Raw genomic sequence first — 21,413 nt, 5'->3', positions numbered from 1 at the left:
ATCGATATCTTGTCGGAGTTTATCTTAACGAGCATAAAGCTGAAATTACCGTGGATATTAATTACCCACTCGTTATAATATGCTACCTCGTTATCTGATGAAAAATGATCTAGGCAAACGTTACATTATCAAATATTAAACAGGATCACTCCGCCGCTAATGCTAATGCAAACTCCCTTAATACCTAACCGGAATTATACAACAACGTTGGACTACCGTTAAAAAAATTTCCCCTGGGAAAACTGGATAAGTTCGTCTGTGTTTTTGGAAGTCTGCCCAAAAACAAATCGACTATTATATTGCTACGGCCCCCCACATTCCCTTCCTCACATTGTTGTTAGCCGCCCGTAACCCAATTGACCTGTCTTTTTCTTTCATAATATACAGGGTATACAAATTTCATGGTACTGTGATTTTTTTTACCATGGATAAATTGTTTGTGCTATAAATATTTCAAAAAAAATCCTTATTATACTCAATGACCATCAGAACAACCTTGTATTTATTATTAAATAGGTAATAAATATATTTTTTTATCATTAAATTTATTTAGATTTTTTTTGTTGGAAACTTTTTTATATTTTATTATTTCATTGCGAAATATCATTGTACTACGAACTTAGGATAACCCTGTATAATATTATTACTATTTTTTGGCAGTAGTTAGAGCCGGCCGAAAGCGATGGAGAACACAAAACCGATTACACACAATTAAGTCTCGTATAAAATCGTTTGGGTTGTCACAGAGGCATTCGGTGGAATGGAAACAATGGTAGGGCAAAAAACCGTTTACCAACTTTTTATTTTACTATACTCATTAAAGACGCATATCAGCCAAAGAAGTTTTGTCAAAGTTTGTATAACAGAGTCAACAAACGACGGGGGGGGGGATAAAAAAAGACAATATAAAATGCATAAAAATTACTGTTTTACAGCCAATATCGTCCAACGGAGAAACGAACAAAAAAAAACCAGTAAACTCGGAGAGCCAATTCGAAACGAAAATTATTTTCATTTGCATTTGAATGAGTGGCCATTGTTTACCAATGCAATGCTATGAAAAAAAATAACAATAAAACGGTAAGCGTGTTTCTCGTGGCTTTAATATTAACCTTAAGTAAGTATAGTTTAAAAAAATATAATAATAACAATAAAATAATTGACTGCAAAATAATTTAAACCTTAGCCCTACTATGTCTGTGGAACGGAGCATATTGAAACGGGGGAGGTCACAGGTCTACAGGAACTATGATATTGAATGTAATTTTATCACTTTCAACTTGTTTTTTCTTTATAAAAAAAGAAGTTTGACTACGGTTCTTAAAGAAAATTGTTTATGTCAGGTCCTACTCTAGATCTGCCATCAGTCTAATTTTCAGACCTTCAGACCTTCCTAAAAGTTTTTTCGAGAAAGAGAAATAAAGAAAAAGTTTCCGTTCCTCCTCTAGGGAAAATGGTATACGATATTCGTTTGGTCTGTCAACGTTGATAAATTGTACTTTATCTTAAGAAGGAACGATTTCTGATCTATAGAGTGGCTACATTAAGAAATCCGTTCAACGGCTCCGACGATATTGTGGGTTCAGACACAAAAATAAAAACACAATATTATAAAAAAAACATTTTATCAGCTTCGCATCGACATTGAAGATTTCATTCAGTTAATAAATATAATAATAGTTTTTTTTTTTACCGTCGCACATGAAGACAATCGGGTGTTCTAGAAAATAAACAAACGGCTACTGATATAGATCAGAATTTGTAATCTTATGAAATTGTAAAACAAACAAATCGACTCGTGAAAGTGGCATTTCATGTATGTTTAACGATGAGATAACAAAAAATATATTATGATCTCTTAATAACAAATGTCGGACAACTGAGGCTGTGTTAGCTATTACTTACAAACCGTATATAATTTTATAGCGGTCGTTTTATGGTGAAGACAAACTGGCGACCGACACTTTTACTTGTGTTCCGGTCGTGCTTTCAATTATTATTGTACACTGTAATGTAATACTATTTGCTGACCGTCGACAGAGGTCGAGAAACAAAGTCTATAACGTTGGACCGATATTTATTTAATTACGGGCACGCTTTCCGGTCGCGACTGAATCTGTATGCAAATCGGGCAACGTTAAACCCTTCTAGTATGATACTCAATTCAAAGGTTGTGTGCGTTCAGATTTAATTTATAGACTACCGGGTTGACCTACAATCTTTGTTGAGTGTGCCGCTCAGCTACTGTCGAATAGCAATGGAAATTATGCGAACCTTTAATATTTCAAACAACTCTGCTGAGTTTTATGGTTTCGACATGAATATGGCACACCTGACCAAATCTTGACGATAGTGATAAGAAACAGCCGCACAAAGAATTGCAGCTGATAGTTGCTCCTGTTAAGATAAAGATAATAAGATATCATTAATAATTGGAGGTGTGGAGGGATATTTTATACATAGGGAAAGGAGGAGAGGAAAATGAACATGCACATGTTTATCGGTTTTGTTAAAATTCCTTCTTTCAGGTGCCATAAGACATATTCATGATCCATTGTTTTTCATTATAGTTTTTGTTAAAAGCCCGAACACCGACGTGGCTAGGATTGCTCTGACTGGTGGACAAAGCGGACTTTCGACCGACCGTGAATGATTAATACGATCTCGGGATTCTGCTGCCGTGCAAGACATTCAATGGTCCATGACTGGGATCCGGCCGTTTGATTTCGTAGGTAAACAGTTAGTGACGTGATTTATATGGAAACCTTTTTATTTTTATGAGGCCCGACTGCCAGCCTGACCCTTAAGCCAAGGGGCCCGCGGTGAGATTTACCTGAGTTTATGACCGTGTGTTGACGACTTAAAAGCACACATACCCCCGTCCGAACGATTCGCCGTGGTAGTTTTATGTCATGGTAAAGTATTTTGATTTGGTCTTCAAACCGAACATAAAGTGTGCTGTGTGTTTACCGGAAATAAATTCACGATTTCCAACGGTCGTAACTCACAGAATTGTGATAGTAGTTCTAAAATACAAATTGTAAGAAAAAACGCTCAAGTTTATTTAAAACTAAAATATATAGTAACGTAAACACGATTTTTTTTTTTGCCAGATTCATCTATTTTGGGATTTTTAATGCTTACACTAATATCAGAGTCGATTTCGCTTTTTTACATGTAGATCTAAATCCGTCCGGAAATCCCACTGAAAGGATAGATGTAGTGTGAACCTCCAAAAAAAAATAATAATGACAAACTCTTTTTATTAATCCATTAAAAGATGTCAACAGCCTAAAAACAATTAATGTAAAACCAATATTTCCACTGCGAGGATTTTTATCAACGTTTATTACAAATATGCATTGCTATGGCTGATGAGCGATGACATTTTCATCACAATATGCGCTGATTTTTTATTTAACTTTAACAAAACATTCGAGTGCAACGTACAAGATTAGTTCAAAATAAAATAAATTATCCTAAAGATGCTTCACTGTTTCCGGACAGTGACTGATCGATTCGGTTGACTGATCGGGCGCAGAGAGTTATATATAATATAAATAAAAATCCATTGCGTTGTCAACTGGCGTTTACGCTGAGCTCGAGTTTCCTTGGTGCGGTAAAAGGGAAATAACATCCCAATGTAATTTGCGAAACAATCGCTAAAATGAACTGCCGAAAAACCGTTTTATGTACATACATTATATCAAGTATCGACAGGAATACTTTCAAAAACTTCCGTCATCCCGTTGACGCAGTTGGACAATTTTTTTCTTATTTATATCATTACCTCCTCCGGCGTTCGGTGTTGATTTCTACCGAACGGAAATGAAACGGTATGACTTTTTTACCAGGAGAACTACTACCAAGTCGTCAGCTTAATGTGTCTAGAACGGATTTTGAATTTTGTTTCATCGAATTGGCAGGACGTTACTTTGGTAAAAAAAACAATGGGATTTCCTGGCATCGTTTGTTAAGCAATCGAGATCCACCTAAACGACCCAGTCGACGCTCATCGTTGAACCGGCAAAAAAATAACAAACCTATAAAATTTATATTGGTCATCTTCATTGTTTCAGATTCGTCGCGCTGCCGGGAAGGTACTGCTTATACACCGATAACCGATGAGATAGTATTTTGTATAGTAATTAAATATAAGGATGTTATTTTTTAATTTATATTTTTGATAATAATTAATGAAATAATGAACAGCTATTAACTATATATCGCAATAATACGTTAGTTAAAGTTAACTATGAAACAATTAATGGATTTCAGTATAGTAATTATAATTTTTCATAATAATTAAATATACATTTAAATATTTCATTGAATTTTTATGATTACAATACATGACATTTATATAAATAACCTATGGAAAACACGAATTGTTCAGACTTCAGAGAACACGAAACCTAAATCTAAAAAATAATTATTGATGACTGTTATAATGAGCTCTTGAATTTGATTTCCAAATTGATATATGATATCCGTTTTTTCCACATCTGGAAACTTAATTTGAAATAACTGTAATTTTTGTTTAATGTGTTGGTTGTCCTGCACTGGAAGTGCACAATACTTTTTTATAAATGGTGTCAACAAAAGATGATTCTTGCCATGAATAGACTTCATCAAACTTGAAGTAAATGGACGAACTTTTAACTTGTAGTTAACATCAAGTTCACCGATATAAGTTGGAAGAAGGACATTTAAATGTATAGATATATCATTGTACCACCTCAGTAACTGTGCAAAATGTTTTACGTCTACTATGTTAGAATGAACACCGTATACCGCTGGCGGAACCAATGTGAATAAATAATTTAATGCGTCATACATGTATTTAAACATCTTCTGACTGTTCAGCAATTGACGATACATAAAATTGAAAATTTTCCAAGACATTGCAAAGTCAAATAAATATTCATTGACATTCAATATTATGTTCTTTTCTTTTTTGACATCTGAATTGTCGTTATTTTTGCCATGTGATTGATCATGTTCGACGTCAGTTTTCAATCTTTTATTTTGCATTTTTTTCAGCTTTATAGTCTGTCTTCTACGTTTACTATATGCTCTCCTATATGACAATAATGTTTCATTACTATTTACATATGAAATGTTTTTTATCAACGTTGTGAATGTATCTGTCACGTTCGCGTACATACATCCTAACAAATGAATGACCATGTAGTACTTTTCATAGACGTTATCGGCATTAACATGAGAATTCGCAGTATTTTTCGTGCGAGAGAACAAACCTTTGTAAATGAATAAATCCTTTCCTGAAAATGGAACGAACTCGTTTGGTAAATTGGCTTCCACATCGGCAACCTGTGCCCATTTCGAATGTCCCAAAAGTGCGGTAAGTACGTCGGATAGATTTTTTTTGCCCTCGTTAGAGGCAAACATATTTTGTTCACTGTTATAAATTATTACACAAAAAGACAGAAACCCGATTAAAACTTTCCGCGACATACTATTTAAGTGAAAAACTGTAATCGAATATTTAGAATGTATAAATTTTAAAGTATAATTTTAAAACGGGAATTAAAGAAGCTTGTATCGCTAATACTATGTCTAGAATTATTTGCATTAGTTGTCGACTTTTAGCTTCGATACGGAGCAGCGATGTTATTGTTGTTATACGTATTGTTGCTGAAAATTTGTCTAAAACATATTATTTTACCACAAGCTAACTGTATTCCTATTTGTACGTCTGTTATGTTAGGATGTATTATATTCCTAGAGAGGAATCAACCTGAATAAATAACTAAATGCGTCATACATGTACTCAAACATCTGCTGGTGACAATGCAATAATTTTTGATACGTAAAATTGAAAATTTTCCAAAAACTTGCAAAGTCAGTTAAATGATCTGCAATCCGTACTCAATTTTATACCTACATGAAAATTCAACTGTAGGCTAAATCATGTAAACATTTTACCGGTTCCATTACCAAATCGAGTATTTTCGATAAAAATGTACAAGTATTATTTTAAAAACAAATGATGTGCCCTAATATATCTATATAAAAAGAGTCTTATAACTACCGAATATTTCTATGATATTCAATGAACATGGTACGAACTACCAGTAAATCTTAAATAAAACATAAGAAAATACCTTTATCACTCTGACTAAAACCGGTAGAAACTTTTTCTTCCGTTTTTTTTTTAATTTTAATTTATGATGACAATTTATGAAATAATGAATAGCTATTAATTGTATATTGCAATAACACGTTATTAAAGTAAACTATGAAGCAACTAATGGATTTCAGTATATTAATTATAATTTGTCATAGCAATTAAACATACATTTAAATATTTCATTGAATTTTTATGATTATAATACATGACATTTATATAAATAACCTATGGAAAACACGAATTGTTCAGACTTCAGTGTACACGAAACCTAAATCTAAAAAATAATTATTGATGACAGTTATAATGAGCTCTTGAATTTTATTTTCCAATTGATATATGATATCCGTTTTTTCTACATCTGGAAACTTAATTTGAAATATCTGTAATTTTTTTTTGATGTGTTGGTTGTCCTGCACTGGAAGTGTACAATATTTTTTTATGAATGGTCTCAACAAAAGATTATTCTTAAAAAGTACAGACATAATCAAGCTTGAGGTAAATGAACGAACTTTTGACTTGTAGTCATCATCAAGTTCACCGATATAATTTGGAAGAGTAAAATTTAAATGTACCGATATATCTCTGTACCACCTCAGTAACTGTGCAAAATGTTTTACGTCTCTTATGTTAGAAAGTACACCGTATTCCTCTGGTGGTACCAAACTAAATAAATAATGTAATGCGTCATACATGTATTTAAACATCTGCTGACTGTTCAGCAATTGACGATACATAAAATTGAAAATTTTCCAAGAAATTTCTAAGGCAGGTAAATGTTCATTGACAATGTTATTTTCTTTTTCTTTCTCGGCATCTGAATTGTCGTTTTTTTTGCCATGTGATTGATCATGTTCGACGTCAGTTTTCAATCTTTTATTTTGCATTTTTTTCAGTTTATAGCCTGTCTTCTACGTTTATTATTTGCTCTCCTATATGACAATAGTGTTTCATTGCTACTTACATATGAAATATTTTTTATCAACGTTGTAAATGTATCTGTCACGTTCGCGTATTTATATCCTAACAAATGAATGACCATAGACGTTATTCATAGACGTTATCGGCATAAACATGAGAATTCCCAGTATTTTTCGTGCGAGAGAACAAACCTTTGTAAATGAATAAATCCTTTCCTGAAAATGGAACGAACTCGTTTGGTAATTTGGCTTCCACATCGGCAATCTGTGTCCATTTCAAATGTCCCAAAAGTGCGGTAAGTACGTCGGATAGATTTCTTTTGCCCTCGTTAGAGGCAAACATATTTTGTTCACTGTTATAAATTATTACACAAAAAAACAGAAACCCGATTAATACTTGCCGCGACATATTCTTGAAGTGAAAAACTATATGCAAATATTTAGATTGTATATATTTTAAAATAATATTTTAGAACGGGAATTTAGGCTTCCTCGGTTCGTGCAGTTCAAAGTTCTATGGTGTGTAAAGAAGCTTGTATCGTTACTGACTATGTCTTGAATTATTTGTATTAGTAATCGACTTTTAACTTTGATACAGAGCAGCGGTGCTATTTTCATACGTATTATTGCTGAAAATTTGTCTAAAATATATTATTTTACCTCACGCTAACCGTATTACTATTTGTATATCTGTTATGTTAAATTATTTATTGTATTCCAAGGGAGTGATCAACCTAAATAACTAAATGCATTATACATGTACTCAAACATCTGCTGCCTATTCAATAATTAGTGGTACGTAAAATTGAAAATTTTCCAAAAACTTGCAAAGTCAGTTTAATGATTAGCAAGACGTACTCAATTGTATACTTTGAAATTGAAAATGTTTTGTTTGTTTTCCTTCTCGTCTTTCGAATTGTCATTTTAATAATAACAATAAATATTATTTTTGCAAAATACTTCAATCGTTCGATGTACACTGACTACAAAAAAATAATTGAACATCGTTACACATTCGGTATAACATTGTATCACATCATTAACCGTATTAAATCTTAGCAATAATTATATTTTAGTAATATAATATAATGGTATAGCATAGTCTTATTACTATTATAAAAAGAAATTATTTATGATAATAATATAATACCTTTGTTCAATCAACCATTGTGCTGGTAAGAAAATTATATTCTTTAAATGTTTTTGTTTCTTAATGCACAAGAAAAGAGAAAAGCAAACTATTGATACTTTTTTTATAGAGCTAAAACTTAAATCTATCAACTGTAAATTTGATAAACTAAAATGATCTATTTTCAGGGGTTAAGATGTTTTAAAATGAAATGAAAAATTTTAACAACTAAGATTAATTATAATAACCTATGTTGACTTGAATAAGGCGATTCAGATTATTAAATAAGTATAAGAAAACACCAAAGAACTGGTTCGATTAGTTATGAAGTGCACGTATAAAGTCAGTTAATTTAAACAATAGCTTAAGTTCTAAAAAGGTGAAATAAAAAAAAAATTGAAACTTCAATTCAAATTGCATATCAATATTTAATTGTATTTCAATTATTATAATACATATATTTTATTAACATGACCAGGAAAGGTTGTCAAACGCGAACTGTTTAGTGTAAACGAAACCTAACCTTGTAAAATAATTATTGATGACATTAATTACAAGCTCTTGAATTTGAGTCCCAAATTGATAAACGACATCTGTTCTTTCTTTATCTTGAAACTCAATTTGAAATTTCTCTATAATTTTTTTGATTTGTTGGTTGTCCTTCACTGGAAGTCTGCAGTATTTCTTTATGAATGGAGTCAACGTAAGATTATTCTTGATAGTTATAGACTTAATCAAATTTGAAGTAAATGGACGAACTTTTGACTTGTAGTCAACATCAAGTTCACCAATATAAGTTGGAAGAATGATATTTATATGTATCGATATATCTTTGTACCACCTGAGTAACTGTGCAAAATGTTTTACGTCTCTTATGTTAGAATGTACACCGTATTCCTCTAGCGGAATCAATCCGAATAAATAATTTAATGCGTTGTACATGTATTCAAACATCTGCTGACTGTTCAACAATTGTTGATACATAAAATTGAATATTTTCCAAGATCTCGCTAAGTCAGTTGAATGGTCTAAGGATGGTACACAATCATTTACTTCAACATCTTCCTGGACATCCGAGTCATTATTGTTGCCATGTGATTGATCATGTTCTATATCAATTTTCGATCTCTTACTTTGTATTTGTTCACCAGCCTTATTTTCCAGAAAGCTTTTTCTTTTCGTTTGTCTTCTACGTTTAATAAAAGCACTCCTTTTCAACAACATTGTTTCATTACAAATTACAGAATAAATCATTTTTATTAACGTTATAAATATATCGGTCGCGTTCGCGTACGCACATCCTAACAGATTAGTGACCATGTAGTACTTTTCATACACGTTATCGACACTAATATATGAATTTCCCATCGTTTTTGCGTTAGAAAACACACCTCTGTCAATAAATAAATCTTTTCCTGAGTATGAAACGAACTCGTTTGGGAATACTTGATGCTTAGCTTCCACTTCGTTAAACTGTGCCCATTGCGAATGTCCTAATAGTGCTTTAAGTACGGCTGACAGATTTTTTTTCATCTCATTAGATGCAAACGTTCGTTCACTGTTATAGATTATTACATAAAAAAAGAGGAAACTGATTAACACTTTATCCGACATTTTATTTAGGCAAATCATTGTGTACTGAATTTAAATGTACTTTAAAACAAAGATTTGTATGGCGACCAGAAACTTAACCACATTACCACATTTATTCTGTAAACAAATCTAATTCGTGTAAAGAACAAACTTATCGTACCGTTATTATTATTCGCCATGTCTATTTGTGTTTGTATTGGTAGACCACTATTTTATATATGAATAGTTTTAAAACACTTGTATTATTATTTTGTGTTTAAAGTCGTAAATAGTGTTGAATCATGTTTGGACCTTTAATTAATCAAATACCAAGACGGATATAAGTAATAACGGCTTGGATAGATTATTTTAGACCGCGTAAGATGCAAATGTTTTTTCAATTTTATAGACAATTACATATAAAAAAAAACATAAACCCGATTTTCACTTCTATGCTGTTCAAAGTGCTAATGAGTGTTACTTATATTAGTAGACTACTATTCGCATACGTCTTTTTGCCGAATATTTGTCTAATATATATTTTACCACACCGCTAACCGTATTATTATTTGTATGTCTGTTATGTTAGTTTCCTCGGGTGTAATCAACCTGAATAATTATAAGCTTGTATATTAATTGAACATGTATTTTAATATTTTATTGTATTTCGGTGATTATAATAAATGCAATTTATTAAGACAACCACAAAAGGTTGTCAAACGAGAATTGTTTAGTGTACACGAAACCTAAACTTATATAATAATTATTGATGACATTTATCAGGAGCTTCTGAATTGGAATAACAAATTGGTTAACGATGTAATTTTTTGTTTCTTTTGGAAACTTCATCTTGAACGTTTTAAATGCCTGTATTGTTTCATAGATGTGCCGGTTGTCTTTCTCCGGAAGTATGCAATATTTCTTTATAAATGGTCTCAACAAATTATTATTCCTAATATTTATATTCTTCAACAATTTTTGGGAAAGCTGACCAACTTTTGACATGTCATCATCAACTTCACCGATATTTGTTGGCAGAAGATCATTCAAATATATCGATATATCCTTGTACCACCTCAGTAACTGTGCAAAATATTTTACATCTGCTATGTCAGAATGTACATCGCTTTCCTCTGGTGGAACCAATTTGAATAAATAATTTAATGCGTCATACATATATTCAAACATATGCTGGCCGTTCAACAATTGTTGATATGTAGTATTGAACATTTTCCAAGCACATTCGATATTGACATCAGTCTGTCCGTTATCTTTCTGAGCGTCTAAGCTGACAGGGTTTTTGCCATGTGTTCGACTATTTTTTACTTCAATTCTAGATCTCTTTCTTTGCATTTGCTCACGAGCCATATTTTCCAGAACGAGTTTCCTTTTATTTTGTCTTTTACGTTTCTCGTATGCACTCTTTTGCGATAATCGTCTTTCGAATTCACATAATGATAAAAGTTTTTCAATCAACATTGTAAATGATTTGGTCGCATATGCATATACACATCCTAAAAATGTAGTGACCATGTAGTACTTTCCGTACACGTTATCGACATTAACATAAGAATTTTCCATGTTTTTCGCGAACAAACCTCTGTCGATAAATAAATCTTTTCCTGAAAATGCAACACAATGGTTGGGAAGTCTTGGATGTATGTCGAACGCGTTTACATAGGTGATCCGTCCCCATTGCGAGTGTCCCAAAAGTGCTTTAAGTACGTCAGTCAGATTTCTTTTGATTGCGTAGGATGCAAACGATTGTTCATTGCAATAGAATATTACAAAAAAAAACAAAAACCCGAATATCACTTTGCCCGACATAATATTTAGGAAAAAAACTGTATTTAAATAATTTAAAATGTATATATTTTAATGTAAAGTTGAACGGAAATTTAGGTTTTCCACTGTCACGACTGTTTTTATACGTATTGTTTCAGAACATTTTCTATGTTATTTTGCACTAACCGTATAACTATTTGTAAGTATGTTATGTTAGGATATATATGATATTCCTCAGGAAGAATAAACCTGAATAAATAATGTAAAAACATAATGCGTCATACATGTACTCTAACATCTGCTGACTATCCAATAATTACTGATACGCAAAATTAAAAATTTCCCAATAACTTGCAATATCATTTTAAACGGTCTACAGCCACATAATTATAATATAGGTACATAATTATATACTTTGTCATTGACTAAATTCTGTTTTCTTACTCGACTTCTGAAACTTCATTTTAACAAAAACGAGTTGTTGTGGACGTTTCTAATGGAGTGATCAACGGGCTTTGAACAAAGTAGTAATTTGTATAATATTTAAACGGCATTCATCGTTTGATTATTCATGAGATTTATGGACCTAACAATTTGAAGAGAACTATTGTAGTGACACCGTTACACATCTGGTATAATGTACCACACCACTAACCGTATTAATTCTTAGTTCCAATTTTATTTTATGAGTATCGATAAAAAAACACTTATTTTTTAGAAAAAAACAACATCAATGTTGTTGTGATATAGTCATTTTATTTTTTTGCAAAACTGTTTCGACTTACTATAAATTTGCATGTATATATTCGGTTAATGTAGACAATATAATATAATACAAACGTGGAATTAAAACTAAATATATTTGATGAATAAGTTGAATGAAAGTTGGACGCTGGATCATAACTGAACCTTTTAATATTGTAGAGCTATAAAACTTCATTGTTACTTTAATATAACTCTTATAAGGTTAGACACGTATGTAAGGTTCAGGCTAAAACCTTTAAGTACGAAAAATAAAAGGCCTCTCTCCCATTATCTCCTCTCGCTGAACCTGCCTAACCATTTGTGACAATGTAGATTAAGCTTTAATTGAAAGTATACAATTGTTCAAATCAAACAATGATAAAATGTATAATAATTGAACATATTGTATTTTAATGATTATAATAATTCAATTTATTAAAACAACCACGAAAGATTGTCAAACGAGAGTGGTTTAGTGTACACGAAACCTAAACCTATAAAATAATTATTAATGACATTAGTTACAAGCTCTTGAATTTGAGTCCCAAATTGATATATGACATCCGTTTTTTCTTCATCTTGAAACTCACTTTGAAATTTCTGTATTATTTCTTTGATGGGCTGGTCGACCTTCAAAGGAAATATGCAATATTTCTTTATGAATGGACTCAACGAATGATTATTCTTGGTACTTAAATACTTAATCAAATTTGAGGAAAATGGAACAACTTTTGATTCGTAATCAACATCAATTTCACCAACGTAAGATGGAAAAATGTCAACTAAATGTGTCGATATATCTTTGTACCACCTCAATAACTGTACTAAATTTTTTACGTCTTTTATGTTAGAATGTACAACCTCTTCCTCTGATGGAACCAATCTGAATAAATATTTAAATGCGTCATACATGTATTCAAACATCTGCCGACTGTTCAACAATTGTTGATACGCAAAATTGAAAATTTTCCAAGAAGTTAGTGGTTGAATATCTTGGACTTTAGTTTTCGGTTGCTTTTTTGGTAAGATCACTAGTTCACTAGTCATATTTTCCAAAATTATATCACTTGTCTTGCGTCTTCCACATTTATAATATGTTTTCTTTCGTGATAATTCTCTTTCATTACTGTTTAAATCTAAAATGCCTCTAATTGATTGATCATGTTCTAATTCAGTTTTCGATCTCTTATTTTGCAGCTTCGCCAGTTTCCTCTTTTGTCTTCTAATGTTATCTTTTGCTCTCTTATATGACAATAGTCTTTCATGTGTACCCACAGATAAAATGTTTATAATCAATGTTGTTAATGCATCGGTCGCGTTTGCGTATGCACATCCCAAGAAATTAGTGACCATGTAGTACTTTTCATACACATTATCAACATTAACATAAGAATTTCCTATCGTTCTCGCGCGAGACAACAAACCTCTGTCAATAAATAAATCCTTTCCTGAATATGAAACTAACTTGGGTAGGAATACTGAATGTTTAACTTTGACGTCGGTGAACTGAGCCCATTTCGAATGGCTCAAAAGTGCTTTAAGAACGTCGGTCAGGTTTTTTTTGCCATTGTACGATGTCAACTTTAGTTCACTGTTATTAATTATCACAAAAAAAAATAAAAACACCATTGCCACTTTGTCCGACATTGCAACTGACTAATATTTAATGCATGTTGCATTAGCAGACGACTATTATCGTATGTATTGTTGTACAATATTTTTTTATAACATTTGGTATGTTATGATATTTTAATGCGTCATACATGACGTACTCAAACATCTGCTTACATCCAATAGTTGTTGATACGTAAATGGGAAATTTTTCAAGAACTTACAAAGTTTTGACTGGACCCACGTTATCTCCTAAACCGCCGATCCTATTTATTTGTTGTCATTCGAATTACATATAGGATACAAACAATAGTGTTGGACATGTTATATAATATGTCATACAGAGTAAATATTTTATCATGAGCTACTCAATATCTCATACTATTTTAAAATACTATACAAATTTATTTTCACTTTGTTTTAATCCAATGTTATGTACATTTTTCACAACTTCTTTTGTTTTTATCCCCAAATTAGTTTTTTCTATAATCACTTTTGAAACTTAAATGGTAACGCATATATTTCATTAACTTTTTTAATTAGAGTAGGATACAAAATAGTTTGACTGGTTTATAACCAGTTGTGAACAACTATTTTTAAAATATTAAGAGTTTTAAAGTTATGATGGGGGGGGGAAGAGCGGTTGAGAATCGCGCGCCGTACAGTCACGACGGCGGAGCAGTCGTAACGTTACCCTGAAGATGGACTCTGCAAAGAGTCCGAAACGTCGGTTAACAAACATTGACACGGATATATCCAAAAATCAATCATTTGATGCATTTTAATATTTAATTGTATACTTCGAATTAAAATCAGTACATTTTATTAAAATATTCAGAAAGGAAGTCAATCGCAAAATGTTTAGTGTACACAAAACCTAAACCTACAAAATAATTATTGATGACATTAATTATGAGCTCTTGAATTTGAGTCCCAAATTGATGTATGATATCCTTTCTATCTTTATATGGGTAATCAGTTTTAAATTTCTGTATTATTTTACTGATTGGCACGTTGTCTTTCTTTGGAAGTATGCAATATTTCTTTATGATTGGCATTAACAATTTATTATTCTTAGAATTTATAGACTGAAACAATCTTAAGGAAAATGGAACAACCTTTGACTTGTAGTCAGCATCAAGTTCACCGACATAACTTGGAAGGAGGCCATTTAAATGTATCGATATATCTTTGTACCAACTCAAATGCTTTAATAAATTCATTACATTTTCTTTGTTTGAATTTACATCGTATTTTTTTGGTGGAACCAATCTGAATAAATAATTTAATGCGTCAGACATGTATTCAAACATCTGCCGACTTTTCAACAATTGTTGATACGCAAAATTAAATATTTTCCAAGAACTTTCAAAGTCAGTTAACTTTTCTAAAGGTGGTACACACTGATTTATATCGACATTGCCAATGTTCTGTTCGTTTTCTTTCTCAACATCCGATTTGTCATTACTTTTGCCATATGGTTCTACTCTAGTTTTCGATCTCTTATTTTGCAGCTTCGCCAGTTTCTTCTTTTGTCTATTACATTTTTCATATGCTCTATTTTTGGACAGTAGTCTGTCATAACTACTTACAGATAAAATGTTTTTTATTAAAGTTGAAAATATATTGGTCACGTACGCGTATGTACATCCTAACAAATTAATGACCATGCAATACTTTTCGTACACGTTATCGACATTAACATACGAATTTCCTATCGTTTTTGAGTGAGAAAACAAACCTCTGTAAATAAATAGATCCTTTCCTGAGTATGAAATAAACTTGTTTGGGAAGTTTGGATGTTTAACTTTGACTTCGGTAATGTGAGCCCATTTCGAATGGCTCAAAAGTGCTTTCAGAACGTCGGTCAGGTTTTTTTTGCCATTGAACGATGTCAACTTTAGTTCACTGTTATTAATTATCACAAAAAAAACCAAAAACCCCATTGCCACTTTGCCCGACATTGCAACTAAATAATATATAGAGTTTGATGTATTAGCAGACAATCGTACGTATTGTTGCAGAACATTATCCTAAAAAATTGGGTATGTTAGGATATACATTATTTTTCTCTAGTAGAAACAACTTGAATAAATAACTTTATGCGTCATACATGTACTCAAACATCTGCTGACTATCCAATAGTTGTTGATACGTAAATTACGTAGAGTAGTGTACTAAATAGTTTGACTGGTTGATAACCAGTTGTGGACAACATTTAACTATTTTTTAAATTATAAGAGTTTTAAACTTATGATGGGGGGGGGGGGGAAGAGCGATTGGGAATCGCGCGCCGTACAGTCACGGCAGCGGAACAGTCGTAACATTACCCTGAAGATGGACTCTGCAAAGAGTCCGAAACGTCGGTTAACAACCATTGACGCGAATATATATGAAAATCATTCATGTGATGCATTTTAAAATTTAATTGTATACTTCGGATTAAAATCAGTACATTTTATTAAAATATTCAGAAAGGAAGTCAATCGTAAAATGTTTAGTAAACACAAAACCTAAACCTACAAAATAATTATTGATCACATTAATTATGAGCTCTTGAATTTGAGTCCCAAATTGATCTACGATATCCTTTCTATCTTTATATGGAAAATCAGTTATGAATTTCTGTATTAATTTACTGATTGGCACGTTGTCTTTCTTTGGAAGTGTGCAATGTTTCTTTATGAATGACGTCAACGAATGATAATTCTTAGAATTTATAGACTGAAACAATCTAAAGGAAAATGGAACAACCTTTGACTTGTAGTCAACATCAAGTTCTCCGACATAACTTGGAAGGAGGCCATTTAAATGTATTGATATATCTTTGTACCACATCAAATACTGTACTAAATTTATTACGTCTTCAATGTTAGAATTTACATTACATTTTTTTGGTGGAACCAATCTGAATAAATAATTTAATGCGTCAGACATGTATTCAAACATCTGCCGACTTTTCAACAATTGTTGATACGCAAAATTAAATATTTTCCAAGAACTTTCAAAGTCAGTTAAGTCGTCTAAAGGTGGTACACAATGATTTATATCGACATTGCCAATGTTCTGTTCGTTATCTTTCTTAACATCCGATTTGTCATTATTGTTGCCATGTGCTTGATCAAGTTTTACTTCAGTTTTTGATCTCTTATTTTGCAGCTTCGCCAGTTTTCTCTTTTGTCTTTTACGTTTTCCATATGCTCTATTTTTGGACAGTGTTCTGTTATAACTACTTACAGATAAAATGTTTTTTATTATCGTTATAAATGTATCGGTCACGTACGCATATGTACATCCTAACAAATTAATGACCATGCAATACTTTTCGTACACGTTATCGACATTAACATACGAATTTCCTATCGTTTTTGAGTGAGACAACAAACCTCTATCAATGAATAAATCCTTTCCTGAGTATGAAATGAACTTGTTTGGGAAGTTTGGATGTTTAACTTTGACGTCGGTAATGTGAGCCCATTTCGAATGGCCCAAAAGTGCTTTAAGAACGTCGGTCAAGTTTTTTTTGACATTTAACGTGGTCAACTTTAGTTCACTGTAATTAATTATCACAAAAATAAAAACCATTGCCACTTTGCCCGACATTGCAACTAAATAATATATAGAGTATGATGTATTAGCAGAGAATCGTACGTATTGTTGCAAAACATTGTCCTATAACATTTGGTGTGTTAGGATGTGTATTATTTTGCTCGTTTAGAATCAACTTGAATAAATAACCTAATGCGTCATACATGTACTCAAACATCTGCTGACTATCCAATAGTTGTTGATACGTAAATTGGAAAATTTCCGAAAACTTACAAAGTCATTTAAATGGTTTGCAGGACCAACACAATTATATAATATGGATATTGACAATGTTCTGAGCGTTTTCCTCCACGCCATTTTAATAATTGTTATCAATATATTATTATTCTGTAATAACACGTCATGTTATTTTTATGATGGTGATTAATGAATTTAACTTTTAATTTAGGAAGAGATGCCATAATTGAATTGTTTGAAGTACACAAAAATTGAATCTAATTAAATAAAAATTCTTCAAGCCTTACAATTTGACTTTCGAATTAATATTGTAGCCCATCACTAACCATAATAATTCTTAGTTATAATTATATTTCATACGTTTAGTTAAAAATCATTTGTTTATAGAAAATACTACAACAATATAACATAATATTACAACATAGTCTTTTTACTTTTAGTTCTAATGCGAAGTTCAGAAAATATTGAGGTTTTAATGATGTGTATTTGATTTTTTAACTCATCTCCAAAACGTTGATCCGATTTATTTGTTGTAGTTGAAAATACATGTAGGATACGAACAATAGTGTACATTTTATGTAAAATGTAACACCTTAATACAGGTTTATTCTTTTATCATGAACTACTTAATATTCTCCGGTAATATGGAGGTGAATTGGAAATCGTGGTATCTGTGGTATAATAATTATTATAAGCTGAAGATAGAACGATTAGGAAAAGCGTCGAGGTAAAACATTAAATATATTATCTTACATTTTTTGGAGATGACAGTGTTTATATATTTAACAAATTTAAAAAAGAAATTAGGTAAAATAATAAAAAAAGGTTTCCTTATGCACAAATGAAAAGAGGAGCAAACTACTGATAATTTTTATAACTAACTAAAATTTAAACCTATCAACTGTGTAAACAAAAAACTAACAATATAAGTTTTTTATAATAATTTTTACATGCCTTTGAATATTTCATTGTATACTTCGGATTATAACCAATAGAAATTTTTAAACAAACCAGAAAAGAAGTCAATCGCAAAATGTTCAGTGTACACAAAACCTAAACCTACAAAATAATTATTTATGACATTAATTATGAGCTCTTGAATTTGAGTCCCAAAATGATGTATGATATCCTTCCTATCTTTATCTGGAAAATCAGTTTTAAATTTCTGTATTACTTTACTGATTGGCTTGTTGTCTTTCTCTGGAAGTATGCAATATTTCTTTTTGAATGGCGTCAACGAATGATAATTCTTAGAATTTATAGACTGAAACAATTTAAAGGAAAATGGAACAACCTTTGACTTGTAGTCAACATCATGTTCTCCGACATAACTTGGAAGGAGGCCATTTAAATGTATCGATATATCTTTGTACCACATCAAATACTGTAGTAAATTTATTACGTCTTCAATGTTAGAATGTACATAAAATTTTTTTGGTGGAACCAATCTGAATAAATAATTTAATGCGTCAGACATGTATTCAAACATCTGCCGACTTTTCAACAATTGTTGATACGCAAAATTAAATATTTTCCAAGAACTTTCAAAGTCAGTTAACTTTTCTAAAGGTGGTACACACTGATTTATATCGACATTGCCAATGTTCTGTTTGTTTTCTTTCTCAACGTCCGAATTGTCATTACTTTTGCCATATGGTTGATCATGTTCTATTCTAGTTTTTGATCTCTTGTTTTGCCGTTTTTCCGGTTTCCTCTTTTGTCTTTTACGTTTTTCATATGCTCTATTTTTGGACAGTAGTCTGTCATAACTACTTACAGATAAAATGTTTTTTATTATCGTTATAAATGTGTCGGCCACGTACGCGTATGTACATCCTAATAAATTAATGACCATGCAATACTTTTCGTACACGTTATCGACATTGACATACGAATTTCCTATCGTTTTTGAGTGAGAAAACAAACCTCTGTAAATAAATAAATCCTTTCCTGTATATGAAACGAACTCGTTTGGGTGTACTGGAAGTTTAGCTCCCACGTCGGCAATGTGAGCCCATTTCGAATGGCCCAAAAGTGCTTTAAGAACGTCAGTAAGATTTTTTTTGAACTTGTACGATGCAAAAGTTTGCTTACTGTTGTAAATTATTACAAAACAAAACAGAAAACCGATTAACACCTTACCCGACATTGCTACTGAATAATATCTAGAGTTTGATGCATTAGCAGAGAATCGTACGTATTGTTGCAGAACATTATCCTATAAAATTTGGTGTGTTAGGATGTGTATTATTTTTCTCGTTTTAAATCAACTTGAATAAATAACCTAATGCGCCCTACATATATTCAAACATCTGCTAACATCTAATAGTTGTTGATACGTAAGTTGAACATTTTCCGGAATCTTACAAAGATATTAAAATGGTTTGCAGGCCAAACACAATTGTATACTTTGACATTGACAATGTTCTGTTCGATTTCATCCACGTCGTTTTCATAATTGTTATTCATATTTTATTATTATGTTATAACATGTCTAATGGAGTAATTATTAGGGTTTTGAATATAGTAGTAATTGCTTAATAATTAAACACGGATGTTATTTTTTAATGTATTTTTATGATGATTATTTATGAAACTAACTTTTAATTTAGGAAAAGATATCAAAATTCAATCGTCCGATGTACACGAAAACTGATTAAAAAAAATAATTAAATTATTTTCAATATTTACATTTTGACTTTCGAATCAATATTGTACCACGTTATTAACCGTATAATTCTTAGTTATGATTACATTTTGTACGTTTAGTTTAAAAACACTTGTTTATAGAAAATACTACAACAATATTTTTAAAATTGTAAGAGTTTTAAAATTATGATGGGAGGAGAAGAGCGGTTGGGAAGTGCACGCTGATAAAAATAATTCTACACTCCACCTTTTCTCCAGCTCTAAAATTAAACTTTAATAACGTAAAAAAATGTATCCGAAACTAGTTATCGACCAGTCAACGTTTTCAGTATATCATTCTCAATTAAAAAAGTTAATTAAATGTATACGTTATGATTTAAGTTTCAAAAGTTGCTATCAAAAAAACTAAGTTGGGAGGGGGGTAAAAATGAAAAATAAATTTGAAAAATTGATATCACATTATATAAAATAAATATGAAAAAAAAAATTGTAATTTCTTATTAAACCCTATGAGATATTGAGTGGTTCACGATCAATGGATCATTCTGTATTAGGATTGAAAAAACCATAATTACCGCAGGAGTAAGTTTTGCTGTTATTAACGCTATAAACTCCTTTTCCGACATCTTAAAAACTAGAAATCATTTTAAAACTATTCACATTAAAATTTTAAAGTTGCAGTAAAAAAAACTAAGTTGAGAAGGGGTGAAAAACAAAACAGTTGTGAAAATTTGAGATCACAATATATAAAAACAATATGAGATATAAAGTGGCCGATGATTTGAAAGAATCAACCAGGATAATTAGTTGTACGCATAATCTTATAATTATTTGTTTGATAATAACGTAGCACTGCAGACTCAAGCTTTTAACAATGATGGTTTTTCCAAATTGTGTGGTTACCGTCAAATTATTTAAAACGCGTTGATATCCATAGTTGTAAGTTAATAATGCTACCTAGATTTAATTGGAAGACGCCACTAAAATGCAATGTCTCCGGTGTTATGGAGTTGAATTGGAGAGCGTAGTATCAGCGGTGCAATAACTTAATCTGAAGATTGAACGA

General features: G+C 31.3%; 1 protein-coding gene across 1 annotated transcript in view; it reads right to left on the bottom strand.

The window, feature by feature from the left end:
• LOC126843055 (BTB/POZ domain-containing protein KCTD12) overlaps positions 1–21,413 on the bottom strand; it is a 28,475-nt gene that overhangs the window by 1,220 nt on the left and 5,842 nt on the right. The gene's annotated exons all lie outside the window — the stretch shown is intronic.

This window comes from Adelges cooleyi, unplaced genomic scaffold (assembly GCF_023614345.1).
Source record: "Adelges cooleyi isolate 19-005CV unplaced genomic scaffold, UGA_ACOO_1.1 ACOO_flye_CR_arks_rails_tigmint_CR_PRNA_574, whole genome shotgun sequence".
In the NCBI taxonomy this organism is placed as follows: Eukaryota; Metazoa; Arthropoda; class Insecta; order Hemiptera; family Adelgidae; genus Adelges; species Adelges cooleyi.
Note: the sequence above shows the minus strand (reverse complement) of the source record. Positions and strands in the feature narration are given on the sequence as shown.